The sequence below is a fragment of the Plecotus auritus genome, assembly GCF_963455305.1.
Source record: "Plecotus auritus genome assembly, chromosome: 1".
Taxonomy (NCBI): Eukaryota; Metazoa; Chordata; class Mammalia; order Chiroptera; family Vespertilionidae; genus Plecotus; species Plecotus auritus.
In genome coordinates, this window is record NC_137770.1 from 118,475,458 (window position 1) to 118,493,869 (window position 18,412).

The 18,412-nt window shown below is 41.6% G+C and overlaps 1 protein-coding gene and 1 pseudogene across 15 annotated transcripts in view; one reads left to right on the forward strand and one right to left on the reverse strand.

Annotated features, from left to right (window-relative positions):
* NEO1 (neogenin 1) overlaps nt 1–18,412 on the reverse strand; it is a 352,200-nt gene that overhangs the window by 56,355 nt on the left and 277,433 nt on the right. The gene's annotated exons all lie outside the window — the stretch shown is intronic.
* LOC308254385 (neurofilament light polypeptide-like) lies at nt 11,991–13,703 on the forward strand (annotated as a pseudogene). Its single transcript has 2 exons — nt 11,991–12,020; nt 12,610–13,703. The product of its transcript is annotated as a neurofilament light polypeptide-like (transcript).

Below are 18,412 nucleotides of genomic sequence, written 5' to 3' on the forward strand. Positions count from 1 at the left end.
ACTTCTCAGCCACTCAGCTTCATTGCCAGGGCCCCTCTGAGTGTGTGAGCATGCTGCTATGGGGCTCACGCGAACCCAACCAAGGGCATAAGGCCCCCAGCAGTAGAAATTCTGAATTCCCCCTTTCCGGATACCTGCCCACAGACATCTTGGTCATGAGGCTTCATCACCAGGGCCCCTCTGAGTGTGTGAGTGCGCCACCCTGGCAAACGGACCCCGGATGCCTCTGTGAGCTGTGAGCTACCACTGGGTGCGCAAACCCAACCAAGAGCACAAGGCCTCCAGCAGTAGAAATTCGGACTTCCCCCACCCCTGGCTACCTGCCCACAGACACCTCAGTCACGAGGCTTCAGCTCAAGGGCTTCTCTAAGTGCACTGCCTGGCAAATGGCCATGGAGCACCTCTGGGCGCACGCGAATTCAACCAAGGATGCAGGAGCAAAAACTTGAGTCTTACCACTTCACAGCTGCCGACCTCAGGACACCACAGTCATGCTTTTCCAGTGTGCAGGCCTCCTGAGCCCACCACCCCAAAGGCGGCTCCTGGGTGCCTCTGTGAGCCCCCGCTGGACATGAGCTATTTCAACTAAGGACGTAAGGCACCAAAAATTGGGACATCCCCCTACTTGGCTGCTGACCTCTGGACACTGTAGTTGTGCCTACTGAACCCACTGTCCCTATAGGAGGCTCCTGGGTGCCTCCTTGAGCTCTGGCTGGGTGTGCTCATATCCAAACAAGGGCGCACGGCCCCGACAGTAGAAATTTGGACTTCCCCCTTCCCGTTTGCCGACCCACAGACATCAGACACCACGTTGCGTGGTTTCGGCATGCAGGCACCCTGAGGACACTGCCCCAGCAGGCAACTCCCAGGTGCCTCTGTGAGCTGCTACTAGGTGCACTGGTATCCAACCAAGGGCTCAAGGCCCCGCAGCAGAAACTCAGACTTCCCCCTCCTCAGCTGTCAACCTCCAGTCACTGCAGTCACACCGATCCAGTGCACAAACCCCCTGATCCCAATGCCCTGGCAGGCGGCCCTTGGGTGCTTCTCTGAGCCACTGCAAGGCACAACCCCAGCTGCTCACATCCAGACCCTGCGGTAGTGCTGCTCCAGCACAAGGGTCCCCTAAGCCCACTGCCCCAGCAGATGGCTCCAGGGTGCCTCTGTATGCAGGCACTGGGTGCATGTATCCAACCAAGGGCACATATCCCCCGAAGCAGAAACTGGGACTTCTCCCTTCAAAGGGCTGGTGGCACACCACAATCGCTCCGATTCACCATGTGGGCCGCACGAGCATAAACCCATTGCAGATGGATCCTGGGCCCCTGTGTGTGCTGCCAATGGGTATGTGCCTCTCCAACCAAGGACACATGACTCCATAAGTAGGAGCCATGACATCCCTCTCCCGGCAACCTACCTCTGCACAGCTTGATGAATTACTGAGGACTTGCCTCCCCAGACAAGGTCACATTGTTTCAGCCACAGATACCAAGATTCCCACATCCCCAGCTGCTGGATCCTGAACTCCCTCGTGATTCAGAGAGGGAAATCACTTTTGCCAGAGTCCCAATGCCTCAACCACAGACTACGAGACAGCCACCCCCCAGTGTTACGGGCCCTGGGCCCCTCGTAGTGAGGTGCAGAGTGATGGTAATTCAGCAAGAGTCCCACCACATTGGACAAAGCTACAGTACCTGAGCATCAGGCCCGAAGACTCCTTCCTCCCAGGCCGTGGACTCTGGGAACCCACAGTGAGCACATACCAGTGAGACCTCAGACAACCTTTTCAACAAGAGCTGGAACCACAATCACATCCAAAAAAAGCTTGCATAACAAAGCCATGGATGAATCACATTGCCAACCCAAGACAAGAATTCACCCACGAATAAGTAACTAACATTCAAGATATAACTACATCAAGAGAAACCAAATAGCTCAAATAGGGAGCTCCAATAGATCACCAAGCCCAGGAGACCTGAGACCGCACCTGAAAGAACCTGGGTAGCAAAGCAGTTGGATCTAAGAAACAGAAACAATTAAAACGTTACAGCAAAAAATGGGGAGACAAAAAAACAACCCGCAAAGGAAAGAAAAAGAGGATTCACCAGAAAGGGAATTAAATAAAATGGAGGCAAGCAACATGTCATAGAAAGAATTCAGAGTAATGGTTATAAGGATGCTGAAATGGCTGGATGACAAATACACACAACTCAATGAGAATTATAAGGAGCTTAATGAGAATGTCACCAACATAAAAAGGAACCAAGAGGAAATAAAGAATGACATAGCCGCAATAAAGAACACAATGGAAGCCTTAAACAGTGGACTAGAAGAGGCTGAGGACCGTACCAGCAAATTAGAAGACAAGGTAGGAAAAAAACACACAAACACAGCAACAACTGGAAAGAAAATTTAAAAAGCAAGAGGAGAGCCTAAGGGAGATTTGGGACAACACAAAATGAAACAACATCCGAATAGGGGTACCAGAAGAAGAGGAAACTGAACAAGGAATAGAAAACCTGTTTGAAGAAATAATGACAGAAAACTTCCCCAATATTGGCAAGAAAAAAACCACACAAGTCCAAGAAGCACATAGAGTCCCAAACAAAATGAATCCAAAAAGACCAACAGCAAGACACACCATAATTAAATTGGCAAATATAAACAACAAAGTAAGAATCTTAAAAGCTGCCAGAGAGAGACAGAAAGTTACCTATAAGGGATCTACCATTAGAATATCAACTGATTTCTCAACAGAAACACTAGGCCAGAAGGGAATGGAATGAAATATACAAAGTTCAAAGCAAGGTTCTGAATCTAAGAACACTATACCCATCAAAGTTATCATTCAAAATTGAAGGTGGAATCATCAGCTTCAGAGACAAAAAAGGCAATGCAAGAAATGCTAATGGGACTGCTGTAAAAAGTAAAAAAGAAAGGCAAGAAGGAACACAAACATTAAGAATAAAAATGATGACAAATAAAAAAAAAAATGGCAGCGGAATAGACAGACGTGTCCCAAGCCTTGTCCCGGAGCAGATAGAAAGAACAGCTGAGGATCACATGGGGAGGGTCTGTTGGTGAGTTAAGGGACAGCTATACTCCAGGAGAAGGTGGGGGACTGCTGGACGGGGCTCCCCTGACTGGGCAGCCCCCACTACTCCTGGGTCCTCTCCCGGAGCCACCAGCTCAGACGTGGAGACCGCGCCATCTTGAAGGGGAAAGTGGATGTTATCGGAAGCCTGAAAATCTACAACTGTGGCACCCACCGAACAGCTGCGAACCCCAGAGCACGGGTCCCCAATTGGCGCAACCACACGGATTCAAAGGAGCTCTACACTCCACCACGGAAAGGTTAGATTTCACCTGAAATAAGATGAGGTCTCTGGTCCCGGCAGGACAGAGAAATGCGCTCACTGCAGGAGCTGGAGGACCGGGGAAAGTCTGCGCCTAGAAAAATCCGTGGCTGTTGGGGCTGGCGTGATCCATGAATGTGGAAGGGGGTCCTCAGAGCTGCTAACAGAGGGGATCTCTAAAAAGCAACCCATTTTGATCTGACGCAGAAGGACAGCCTAAAAATTTTAAAAGTGTGCCGGCTGCTTGGACATGGGCGGGGGTGGGGTGGGGAGAGGAAAGGAAGGACTGCGCAGACTTGCGCGCAGCATCGGAGTTTGCACACATGCGCTTTCTCCTCTTTAAATCCTTGCTTCTGATTGCTGAACCCAGTGCATGGGATCACCCAGTTGGGGACACCCTAGGAGACTGCAGGGGAAAGTTGTTTTTCTGGAACCTGGGGATCAGAGCGGGAAGTGAACGTTGGAGAACCAGCTCTTGGGCAGCCCACTTCCACAAACCGGTATTGAGTGCCAAAGGGAAAGCAGGATCTAAGCACAGGCTAGAGAGGACCTATAGACCTGGAGATCAATCCAGAAACACTGCAACCCAAGGGTTGAATCACATATTGACTCTTGTGTAATCACAAATAAAGGAATACAAGAGAGTAAGACACACTGCCTGGTTAAAAATCAGGACTGGCTTACAACACTGAGGAGCAGTGGAACGCAGGGAACTGCAATACTGTCCTGACTGGAAAACAGGCGTGCCAAACAGAACACTAGAGGAAGTGAATGACCTTCACTACTGCACATTTTATTTTTATTTTTTTTCATGTTTTACTTAAGAAACTAACTTTTACTAACTTTTTTCTTTTTTCCTCACTTGATTTTACCGTTTTAATTACGACATTTTTATTTTCAATTAGAATTATTACTACTACTATTTTACTTTTTTTTTTTTAAAAGTATCATTTTATTTTCTCTTTATTTGACTTTGGGATTAGTGTCCTACATTCTATTTTAATCTTTCCTTTAGCATCATTCTACTCTATCTCAACTCTACCTTTATACCATCACTCTCTTCCTAACTTTTCCCCTTTTGTTGTCCTGTTTCTCTTATCTTCTCCTGCTTTAGATTTTCCCTATTCTTTCTTTTTACCCCGTTAAAATTTCACCCTACTTATATATCTAATTTCCAGTCCCCTACTCCGAGTTCATACAACTCTCTTCTCTAGTCTTCACTGTCCAAAAAATTGTTTTCTCTCTGTCCTTATGTTGTTGTTTGCTTGAATGTTGATTATATCGATTTTTTATGCTTGTTTGTGAGATTGGTTTGCTTATTCTTTTTTTTTTTTGCTTCTATTTTCCCTAGCCTCTCTTGATATTAGTTGTTGTTTGTAGTTTGTATTCATCTCCAGATACTTGTTGCTGGCATTTGCTGAGATTACTGGCTATTCTATGGGAGTTTTCTCCCCATATATATAGTTTGTTCCCCTTTTCTTTCTTATTCTCTTTCTTTTCTCTCTTACTTTTTTTCCTCCTTTTCCCAATTTCATTTTGGCACTCATTTCTTTCTTTCTTTTTTTTTTTCTATTCTTTCTCTCCTATCCCCTAATTTGCCTTTCTCTGGTGGTCACTTTTATTTGGGGTTATTAATATTGTGAATACATTTCTGTTCAGTGCCTTGTGTGTTGTACCTGGTTGTGTTGTATTTTGTTCCTTTAAATCAACGCAGGAGAGAGAGAACTACATAACCAGACACCCAGAGGAGACAAAGAAACAACCCGCATATGAAAGAAAAGCAGGCATCACCAGAAAAGGAAGTAAATGAAATGGAGGCAAGCAACCTGTCAGAGAAAGAATTCAGAGAAATGGTCATGAGGTGGCTGAAAAGAATGGAAGACAAATTTGACAATATGAGTAAGAACCAAGAGGAAATGCAGAAGAAACAAGAAGAAATGAAAAATGACATCGCTGCTGTAAAGAACAAAATAGAAAGCATCAAGAGTAGACGAGAAGAAGCAGAGGACCGCATCAGTGAGCTAGAAGACAAGGTAGGAAAAAATACCCAAGTAGAGCAGGTTATAGAAAAAAAAATTAAAAATCAGGAGGAGAGTCTAAGGGAACTTTGGGGCAACAGGAAACAAAACAACATCCGCATAATAGGGGTTCCAGAAGGAGAGGAAACTGAGCAAGGAATAGAAAACCTGTTTGAAGAAATAATGACAGAAAACTTCCCTGATATAGGGAAGAAAAAACCCACACAAATCCAAGAAGCTCACAGAGTCCCAAGCAAAAGGAACCCCAAAAGATCGACACCAAGGCACACTATAATTAAATTGGCTAACACCAACAACAAAGTAAGAATCTTAAAAGCGGCCAAAGAGAGACAGAAAGTTAGCTACAAAGGAACCCCCATCAGACTAGCAACTGATTTCTCAAAAGAAACTCATCAGGCCAGAAGGGAATGGAATGAAATGTACAAAGTCATGCAAAGGAAGGGTCTGAATCCAAGAATACTGTACCCAGCAAGGCTATCAATCAAAATTGAAGGTGAAATCAGGAGCTACACAGACAAAAAAGGACTAAGGGAATTTATTACTACCAAACCAACAATGCAAGAAATGCTAAAGTGTTTGCTGTAAAAAAAAAAAAAAAGAAATAGGAAACAAAGAAGGAACACAGGGGTAAAGAATAAAAATGGCGACAAATAAGTACCTATCAATAATAACTTTAAATGTAAATGGATTAAATGCCCCAATCGAAAGACATAGGATAACGGATTGGTTAAGAAAACACGACCCATGTATCTGCTGTCTACAAGAAACCCACCTCAGAAAAAAAGATGCACATAGACTAAGGGTGAAGGGATAGAAAAAGGTTTTGCAGGTGAATGGAAATGAAAAAAAGCTGGGGTAGCAATACTGATATCTGACAAATTAGATCTCAAAGTGAAGGACATAACAAGAGATAAGGAAGGCCACTTCATAATAATAAAGGGAACAATCCAACAAGAAGAAATAACTCTGGTAAACATATATGCACCCAATACAGGAGCACGTAAATACATAAAACAACTCCTGGAGGATATCAAAGGAGAGACTGACAGCAATACAATCATAGTAGGAGACTTTAATACCCCACTATCACCATTGGACAAATCCTCTAAACAAAAAATCAGCAAAGAAACATTAGTCCTAAATGACTCCCTAGATCAGATGGACTTAATTGATATCTTCATAACATTTCACCCCAAAGCCACAGAATATACATTCTTCTCAAGTGCACATGGGTCATTTTCAAAGATAGACCACATATTAGGACACAAACAAAGTCTCTTCAAATTCAAGAAGATAGAAATCATATCAAGCATCTTCTCAGATCACAATGGCATAAAACTAGAAATCAACTACAATAAAAACAATTTTAAAAAATCAAACACCTGGAGGCTAAATAGCATGCTACTAAACAATGATTGGGTTACCAAAGAGATCAAAGAAGAAATAAAAAGCATCAAGAAAACAAATGACAATGAAAACACAACAATCCAAAATCTTTGGGAAACAATGATAGCAGTCCTGAGAGGGAAGTTCCTAGCCCTACAAGCCTACCTCAAAAAACAAGAAAAAATGGTAATAAATTATCTAACGGTGTAACTTAAAGAATTAGAAAGAGAGCAACAAGAAAAGCCCACCTAACGAGAAGGAAGACAATAAATATCAGAGCAGAAGTAAATAACATAGAGACCCAAAAAACAATACAAAAGATCAATGAAATCAAGAGCTGGTTCTTTGAAAGGATAAATAAGACTGATGAACCACTAGCCATGCTCACCAAGAAATAAAGAGAGAGGGCCCAAATAAATAAAAACAGAAATGAAATAGGTGAAGTAACAACTGACCCCACAGATATACAAAAGATTGTAAAAAATGTAATATGAGCAACTCTACTCAAACAAAGTGGACAACCTCGACGAAATGGACACAGTCCTAGAAAAATACAAGCTTCTAAAACTCAATCAGGAAGATTCAAAATACCTGAATAGGCCGATAATTACTGATGAAATTGAAATAGTAATCAAAAAGTTTCCAGCAAACAAAAGCCCTGGACCAGATGGCTTCACAGGGTAGTTTTACAGAACATTCAAAGAAGAACTAAAACCTATCCTTTTCAGACTTTTCCAAAAAATTCAAGAGGAAGGCACACTTCCAAGCTCTTTCTATGAAGCCAGCATTACCCTAATCCCAAAACCAGATAAAGACACCACAAAGAAAGAATTACAGGCTAATATCCCTGATGAACATAGATGCTAAAATCCTCAACAAAATTCTAGCAAACTGGAACCAACATTACATTAGAAAGATCATACTCCATGACCAAGTGAGATTTATTGTAGGGATGCAAAGATGGTACAATATCTGCAAATCAATAAACATGATACATCATATAAACAAAATGAGAGACATAAATCACATAATCATATCGATTGATGCAGAAAAGGCATTTGACAAAGTCCAACAACCCTTTCTGATAAAAACTCTCACCAAAGTGGGAATAGAGGGATCATACCTCAACATAATAGAAGCCTTATATGACAAACCTATAGCCAACATCATACTCAATGGGCAAAAACTAAAACTATTTCCCCTAAAAACAGGGACAAACAGGGATGCCCGCTTTAATCACTCCTGTTCAACATAGTACTGGAAGTGCTAGCCACATCAATCAGACAAGAAGAAGAAATAAATGGCATCTAAAATGGAAAAGAAGATGTAAAATTGTCTTTATTCACAGATGACATGATACTGTTCATAGAAAACCCTAAAGACTCCATCAAAAAATTATTAGACTTATTAAATGAAATCAGCAATGTAGCAGAATACAAAATTAAGGCCAAGAAATCTATGGCATTTTTATACATCAATAGTGAACTTACAGAAACAGAGATTAAGAAACAATGCCATTTACCATTCACCAAAAAAAAAAAAAATAAATAAGATACCTAGGAATAAACTTAACTAAGAAGGTAAAAGACCTCTACTCAGAAAACTACAGGACGTTGACAAAAGATATAGAGCAAGACATAAATAGATGGAAGAGCATACCATGATCATGGATTGGGAGAATCAACATCATTAAAATGTCCATACTACCCAAAGCAATCTATAGATTCAATGCACTCCCCATTAAAATACCAACGGCATATCTCACAGACCTAGAACAAACTCTCCAAAAATTCATCTAGAATAAAAAAAGAACCTGAATAGCTGCTGCAATCCTGAGAAAGAAGAACCACATAGGAGGGATCTCAATACCAGATTTCAAGCTGTATTACAAAGCCAATGTTCTCAAATCTGCCTGGTACTGGCATAAAAACAAGACATTTAGACCAATGAAATAGAACAGGGAATCCAGATATCGACACAAACCACTATGTGCAATTAATATATGACAAAGGAGGCATGAACATACAATGGAGTCAAGACAGTCTCTTCAATAAATGGTGTTGGGAAATTGGACAGATACATGAAAAATATGAAACTAGACAACCAACTTACACCATACACAAAAATAAACTCAAAATGGATAAAGAACTTAAACATATGATGAGAAACAATAAAAATATTAGAGGAATCCAGAGGCAGCAAAATCTCAGACATATGCCGAAGCAATTTCTTCACCGATACAGCTCCTAGGGCAATGGAAACTAAAGAAAAAATAAACAAATGGGACTACATCAAAATAAAAAGCTTCTGCACAGCAAAAGAAACCATCCACAAAACAACAAGAAAGCCCATGGGAGAACATATTTGCCAATGTTATCTCCCATAAGGTTTTAATCTCCAACATTTAAAGGGAACTCATACAACTTAACAAAAGGGAGATAAACAATCCAATCAAAAAATGAGTAATGGACCTAAATAGATACTTTTCGAAAGAGGACATAAGGAAGGCCAAGAGACATATGAAAACATGCTGAAAGACACTAATCATGCGAGAGATGTAAATCCAAATGACAATGAGGTACCATCTCACACCTGTCAGAATGACTATCATCAACAAATCATCAAATGACAAGTGCTGGTGAGGATGTGGAGAAAAAGGAACCCTCATGCACTGCTGGTGGGAATGCAGACTGGTGCAGCCACTGTGGAGAACGGTATGGAGTTTCCTCAAAAAACTAAAAATGGAACTCCCATTTGACCCAGTGATCCCACTTCTAAGAATATATCCCAAGAAACTAGAAACACCAATCAGAAAGGATATATGCATCCCTATGTTCATAGCAGCACAATTTACAATAGCGAAGATTTGGAAACAGCCTAAGTGCCAATTAGCAGATGAGTGGATTAGAAAACTGTGGTACATCTACATAATGGAATACTATGCTGCTGTAAAAAGGAAGGAACTCCTACCATTTGCAACAGCATGGATGGAGCTGGAGAGCATTATGCTAAGTGAAATAAGTCAGTCAGAGAAAGATAAATATCACATGATCTCACTCATTTGCTGATTATAATGAACAATATAAACTGATGAACAAAAACAGATCCAGAGACAGAAGAAGCATTGATCAGATGCTCAAACCTCAGAGGGAAGGTAGGGGAGGGTTGGGGTAAGGAGTAGAGGTCAACCAAAGGACTTGTATACATGCATATAAGGATAACCAATGGACATAGACACCAGGGGGGTGAGGGCATGAACTGGAGTGGGGTGGGGGACAATGAGGGAATAAGGACACATATGTTATACCTTAATCAATAAAAAAAAATAAAAAAAAGAAAACATAACACTTCTTAATATATATGCACCCAGTCAGGAAGCACCGAAATATAATAAACAGCTACTCACAGAACATTCCATTGAAAGTTCTAGACAGATCAGCCAATCAAAAAATCAATAAAGAAATATTGGCCTTAAATGAAACACTAGACCAAATGGACATAATTGACCTTTACAGAACATTTTATCACAGAACACCAGATATACATTCTTAGCATAATACTCCCCAGGTCCATCCATGCTGTTGCAAATGGTAAAAGAGTTCTTTCTTTTTTACATCTGTGTAGTATTTGATGTTAAGTGACTTAAGCCAGTCAGAGAAATATAAGTATCACATAATCTCACTATATGTGGAATCTAATGAACATAATAAATGATTAACAAAATAGATCCAGGGACACAGAAACATGAAACAGACTGTTGAAGCTCAGAAGAAAGGCGGGGGAGTGTTGGTGGGTGGAAAGAGATAAATTAAAGAATTAGTATGCATTTATGCCTAACCAATAGACACAGACAATAGGTGTGAACGCCTGGGGTGGGGAGTGGGGGCAGGCTGGAAGAAGTCAATGGGGGAAAAAAGGGGACATATATAATACTGTCACCAAAAAGATTTTTTAAAAAGATCACACATTCCTCTCCAGGGCATATGGAACATTCTCAAAGATAGATCATAACTAGCATCAACAAATTCAAAAACGTTGAAATTAATCCAAGCATATTTTCTGACTATGCCGCCTTGAAATTAGAAATCAAGTGTAAAAAGAGGTAAAGAAACCCACAAATACATGGAGATTAAACAACATACTATTAAAAAATGACTCGGTTAAAGAAGAAATAAAAGATGAGATCAAAATATATACAGATACAAATAAGAATGGTAAGACAACATATCAAAACCTCTGGGATGCAGTGAAAGCAGTAATAAGAGGGAAGTTTATATCATGTCAGAGGCTAAGACCAACAAGCAGTTAACATATAAATGCGAGAAGTCTGTTAGAAGGCTGATGGACTTTGATATTCAGCAAGTCCTGAAAATCAGCATAATATTGCCTGCTGCTGGCTGAATGGCTGCAGGCAATCCCCAAACCTGATAATCCTTTTATTGTTTACTAAACCTTACCATTGATATGCCTGTTTGCTTTGCTAAAGGGCAAATGTTGTATTCTAGTAAAAAAAAAAGCTGATGGGTCTGGAGATTCAGAGAGCTTTTCCACTAGAGTGAAGTCTCCGCCTGGCTCCCCCATGCCTTCTAATTTTATATTTCTTGTCTAGTATATCCATTGTGTGCAGCCCCTTCTTCAGACCTTGAACTGTAGCCACAAATGGATGCGGTGCTCACAATATCCTAACAAGCCTATTTCAAGAAACAATAGAAATCCCAAGTAAACAACCTAACATCACATCTTAAAGTACTAGGAAAAAAAAGAACAAAGGCAACCTAAAGTCAGCAGAAAAAAAGGAAATAATAAAAATTAGAGCAGTATTAAATGAAATGGAGAAAAGACTATACAAAAAAAAAAAAAATCAAGTAAACAAAGAAGTGGTTCTTTGAAAAAATCAATAAAATTGACAAACCCCCAGTTAGATTCACTAAGGAAAAAAAGGGAAAAGACGTATATAAACAAAATCAGAAATCAGACAGAAGTCATCACAGACATCACAGATATACAAAGGATCATCTACACTAATAAAAGAGAAAAATGCTAATTGACCGTACCTCCGCTACACCCACAGCCAATCCGGAGTGATATGCAAATTAAGCCAACAAAGATGGAGGGTAAGTTCGCATATGCAGGAGGGGTGGGCAGCGCCTGACGCCACCTGCGGGGTTCAGGCCACCATGGGGGACTGGGCAGGACAGGTGGACTGCGCCTGATGCCGCCCGCGGGGTCCAGGCCGCCATCGGTAACCGGGCAGGCAGTGGGGGCGGGGGAGGGAGGCAGCGCCTGACGCCGCCCGCAGGGTCCAGGCTGCCATCGGGGTCGGGCAGGCCTGGCGGGCTGCGCCTGATGCCGCCTGCTGGGTCCAGGCCGCCATCGGGGACCAGGCAGGCCGTGCGGGCTGTGCCTGATGCCACCTGCGGGGTCCAGGCTGCCACTGGTAACCAGGCAGGCCTGGTGGGCTGCGCCTGACGCCGCCCACGGGGTCCAGGCAGCCATCGGGGTTGGGCAGGCCTGGCGGGCTGCGCCTGATGCCGCCCGCAGGGTCCAGGCTGCGATCGGAGACCGGGCAGGCAGGGTGGGCAGCACCTGATGCCGCCCGCAGGGTCCAGGTCGCTATCGGGGACCTGGGTAGGCAGGGGTGGCTAGGTTTTCTGGGATCACTGTCTGCCCCTGGGCCGCCTGCGGACACCGGTGGAGCAGGCCGGGGTTGAACATTTTAATGAAAATGGGATGCCTGTGCCCCGGCCCACCGTGCCCTGTCCCTGGTGAGGTGAGGGCAGTGGGCAGTTAGCAGGCACCAGGGCTTGGAAGGGACTGGGAGCAACCTGCAGGCATGCTACCAGGAAGAGGTGCTGAACCATGAGGATGCAGAGGGCTGGCTGATGAAGGCGCGCAAAGGTGCAGAAGAGGTGGTTCTCACCGGCGCTGAGCTCGCATCGACAGCCTGATGGACTAAATTGCCTTTCTGAAGAAGGTGCATGAAGAGGAGATCTCCGAGTTGCAGGCACAGATCCAGTACGCTCAGGTCTCCGTGGAGATGGACATGTTCTCCAAGTCCGACCTCTCTGCCTCGCTCAAGGACATCCGTGCCCAGTACGAGAAGCTGGCTGCCAAGAACATGCAGAATGCAGAAGAATGGTACAAGAGCTGTTTCACCATGCTGTCCAAGAGCACTGCCAAGAACACCTATGGGGTGTGCGCCGCCACGGAGGAGGTGTCTGAAAGCTGCCGCCTGCTCAAGGCCAAGACCCTGGAGATCAAACCATGTCAGGGCATGAATGAAGCTCTGGGAAAGCAGCTGTGAGAGCTGGAGGATAAGCAGAACTCCGATGTTAGTGCTATGCAGGACACGATCAACAAATTAGAAAATGAGTTGAGAACTACAAAGAGTGAAATGGCATGATATTTAAAAGAATACCAGGACCTCCTCAATGTGGCTTTGAACATTGACATTGCAGCTTACAGGAAACTCTTGGAAGGTGAGGAGACCCAGCTCAGTTTCACCAGTGTGGGAAGCATAGCCAGCGGCTACTCACGGAGTTCCCAGATCTTTGGTCGATCTGCCTACGGTGGTTTACAGACTAGCTCCTACTTGATGTCTGCTCGCTCCTTCCCTTCTTAATACACCAGCCACGTCCAGGAGGAGCAGATCGAGGTGGAGGAGACCATTGAGGCTGCAAAAGCCGAGGAAGCTAAGGATGAATCCCCTTCTGAAGGAGAAGCTGGAGAGGAGGAGAAGGAGAAGGAAGTGGCTGAGGAAGAGGAAGGAGAGGAAGAGGAAGAAGGTGCCAAGGAAGAATTTGAGGATGCAAAGGACGAAGAAGGAGGTGAAGGTGAAGGTGAAGGAGAAGATGCCCAAGAAGCTGAGGATGAGAAGAAAGATGAAGGTGCTGGGGAGGAGCCAGCAACCAAGAAGAAAGATTGAGCCCCCCTTTCCTTAATTATTTCAGGAATAATCCTCCCAAAACCAGGTCAACCCCGTCACCAACCAAGCAGTTGAGTTCCCGATACTATATGAATTGAGAAGTCAATATATATAACATCCTGAGGTGACTCAGGTTGGACATTAAATGTTGTGCTATGACTTTTCTCCTTATGCAGAGTATCTGTTTGCTTGCAGAGTGGCTTCCTGGCTTGCTGCCAGCCTGTGCATGGTCCATGCTTATGAGTTCAGGATCTATGACAATGTGAATAATTCAGATGTTTACAATAAAGACACATGAATACATGAATTCACTGATGTTAATGTTAAACTCCATGGAAAAAATAGTCCTTTGAATCTTTGGTGGTTAGAAATTAAAGACCTCAAATCATGTGCAATAAAGAGTAAATAAAGTTACACTGAATGACAAAAAAAAAAATACATTAGGGGACAGGAAACATTCAAAGAACTGGGGAACCGTTTCCAAATCAGGAAGGGAAGTCACAGGGTGTATATTATTGCTATGAATACAGTATTTCCTGCTACTTACAACATATACAATGTAATGTATTAGATGCCTTCCTATCGCATGAAGTATGTATTCTCATAGAGTAATACTGGCACATATGTTATAGTTATGGCAGTATGTCATATCCTATCTATATTAATAAAAGGGTACTATGCTAATTAGACCATGAGACCTTCCAGACGTCCTTCCGGACAAAGCCATGGTGGCGGGGCCGAGGCAGAGGCGGTTAGGGGTAATCAGGCCAGGAGGGGAAGGCAGTTGGGGGTGATCAGGCTGGCGGTGGGGGGGGGGACGGTTGGGGGCGAGCAGGCCGGCAGAGGGGACCAGTTGGGGGGCAATCAGGCCAGCAGGCAGAGTGGTTAGGGGTGATCAAGCAGGCAGGAAGGTGAGCAGTTAGGAGCCAGCAGTCCCGGATTGCGAGGGGGTTGTCCGACTGCCAATTTAGGCCTGATCCCACAGGGGTCTCAGATTGGAGAGGATGCAGGCTGGGCTGAGGAACCCCCCCGCAACCCATGTATGAATTTCGTGCACCGGGCCACTAGTACTAGAATATTATGAAAGACTTCATGCCACATTCAATAACCTAGAAGAAATGGATAAGTTCCTAGAAATAACCTTCTTAGACTAAATCATGAAGAATTGAAAATCTAAATAGACCAATCAGCAGCGAGGAAATGGAAACAACCATCAAAAACCTCCCAAAAAACTAAAGTTCAGTACCAGATGGCCTCACCAGTGAATTCTACCGAGAGTTCAAAGAAGAAATAAAACCTATTTTTTTCACACTCTTCCAAAAAATTAAAGAAGAGGCAATACTTCCTAACACATTCTATGAGGCCAATATAAACCTGATACCAAAAGCTGGCAAAGACCACACACACACACACACACACACGCACAAACCCAGACCAAAATCCCTGATAAATACAGATGCAAAAATTATAAATAAAATACTAGCAAATCAAATACAACAGTACATCAAAAAAATAATACATCACGATCAAGTGGGATTCATTCCAGGGGCAAAAGAATGGTTCAATATTTGCAAATCAATCAACATAATACACATTACCAAATAAAGTATAAAAATCATATGATCTCATCAATAGATGCAGAAAAAGCATTTGATAAGATACAACATTCATTTATGATGAAAACACTCAATAAAATAGGAATAGAAGCAATATACAGATTTAATGCAACCCCCATCAAAATCCCAATGTCATTTTTTAAAGAAATAGAATGAATGAGAAATCATCAGATTTGTATGAACTACAAAAGACCCCAAATAGCCAAAGCAATCCTGAGAAAAAAAGAAAGAAGCACGCTCCCTGGCTTCAAATTATACTACAGAACTACAATAATCAAAACAGCATGGTATTGGCAGAGAAACACACAGATCAATGGAACAAAATAGAGAGGGAGAGCCCAGCTATAAAACTACAAGTATATGGACAGATAATTTTCAACAAAGGAGCCAGAAATGTACACTGGAGTACAGATAGTCTCTTCAATAAATGGTCTAGGAAAACTGGAAAGCCACATGCAAACGAATAAACCTGGATTACAGTGTGTCCCCATGTACAAAAAGGAATTAAAAATGGATCAAAGACCTAAATATAAAACCCGAAACAATAAGTTACATAGAAGAAAATATAGGTACCAAACTTATGTACCTGGGTCGTAGAGAATATTTTAAGAACTCGATCCCAAAGGCAAGGGAAGTAAAGTAAAAAATAAATGAATGGGACTATATAAAACTAGAAAGCTTATGCACAGCAAAAGAAATGGACAACAAAACAAAGAGGCAGCCAACCAGACAGGAGATGATATTTGCAAACAGTAGCTCCAACAAAGGTTTAATTTCCAAAATATATAAAGAACTCATAAAACTCAACACCAAACAATCCAATCAAAAAGTGGGCAGAGGACCTAAAAATACACCTCTTCCAAGAAGACATACAAACAGCCAATAGATATATGAAAAGATGTTGAACCTCACTGGCAATTAGGGAAATGCAAATTAAAACTACAGTGAGATACCACCTGTTAGAGTGAGCATTATCAACAAGACAAACAATAACAAGTGTTGGAGAGGTTGTGGAAAAAAGGAACCCTCATTCACTGCTGGTGGAAATGTAGACTGGTCCAACCACTATGGAAAGCAGTCTGGTGATTCCTCAAAAAATGCTATCATATGACCCAACAATCCCACTCCTGGGTATATACCCAAAAAACTGTAAATCACGTATTCGCAAAGATATCTGCACCCCTATGTTCATTGCAGGATTATTCATGGTGGCCAAGACATGGAAACAACCAAAGTGTCCTGAAATAGAGGACTGATAAAGAAGATGTACATATACACTATGAAATACTACTCAGCCATAAAAAAAAAAAATGAAATAGCCCCATTTACAACAACATGGATGGACCTTGAGAACATTATGCTAAGTAAAATAAGTCAGTCAGAAAAAGCTAAGAACCATATGATTTCACTCATATGTAGGATATAAAACTGAAACTTATGAACACCAACAGCAGTGTGGTGGTTGCCAGAGGAAGGGAGTCAGGGGGAAAGAGGATCTTACTATATGCTGACAGAAGAAGATTTGCCTCTGGGTGGTGGGTACACGGTGCAATATACAGATCTTATAACATAGAAATCCATACATGAAACCTCTATGTTAATTCTGACAAATATCACCCCAATTAATTTAATTAATAAATAAATAAAAACAGAGGCCAGAACAAGCACAAAGGCATTGAGTTACACAAGCCCGGGTCAATACAGCAGGATCTGTTTGGGCTTTTCCAACTCTTGGGTCAGGTTTTCTAAGTATACACACACTGATTTATTTAAGTTAAGGTTTTAAAATGGACTTCCCACATGGTTATCGTGATTAGCCCTTTCTATTAACTCAAAATTTGAAAAGGCCTGGGACTTGTTTATAAATAATTGCCAAGCTAAAGTAATAGTTTCCATCTGTGTATTTCCTACACAATGAGGACTAAAAATAACAGAGGAACAGCATGCATTATAAACAAGGCTTTGTTCAAAGATTAGGACACATACTACCAGTTACAGAAAATGCACTTCATGTGCAAAAATCATTAAGACTTCTTTGAGAAAATTTTTTATTTGTAATAACTCTTGTAAAAAATAGCTAGGTTATCTGTGTTAGGAACATTTTCCTGTGTATTTCTAAACAGAAGAATAATATTTAACTGATATAAAAGGAAATAATTTTGCTCTAACCGGTTTGGCTCAGTAGATAGAGCGTCAGCCTGTGGACTGAAGGGTCCCAGGTTCGATTCCGGTCAAGGGCATATACCTTGGTTGCAGGCACATCCCCAGTAGGGAGTGTGCAGGAGGCAGCTGGTCGATGTTTCTCTCTCATCGATGTTTCTAACTCTCTCTCCCTCTCCCTTCCTCTCTGTAAAAAAATCAATAAAAAATATTTTTTTAAAAAATAAAATAAAATAAAAGGAAATGATTTCAAATTTCCTTTTTTCTATTGTAGGCTGAGTTAAGAAAGTAGCAAATAACTATTTAATATTCTCTTTTTTAATCTTGCTTTTTACCCTTTATGAAAAGTTATTTTTAAACAAGTTATAAATTATAAGTGCATAGGACAGAAGACAGGACAGACGACCACCCATATAGTCATGATGTTGGTCATTTTAAGTAAAAGCACAAAAAAAGAAGGACAGAGATGGGCTTTTTAAAAAGAATAATGCCACATTTGTAATATTATACAAAGTAACCAGAAGACATAGCAGGCAAAATAGATTCACAATTCTGAGAAACAAATGAAAAAGAGTACTTCTGAAAGTGACAAATTCTTTGATTTTTCAGTACCCATTAGAAAAATTTACAACTCTAATGTATTACTTTGGTAAACTTTCTCATTCAGATCTAAATTAGATGTTTTATATAACTATAGAAACTTTACATTATATGGATAATCCTTTAAAGATATTTTAAATAAATTACAAAAATGAATATTTGGTCTCTTTTGTAATAAATATATAGTTGATCCAATGGATAGTACATCTGACTTCATACTCTTTATAGAAAGCTTATGAAAAGCACATACAAAAATACTTCCCCAACCAACTTGGGTGTCTAATAAAGAAAATGTTAGATTTGTCAATCGTATACATTTATTGCTACCATCAG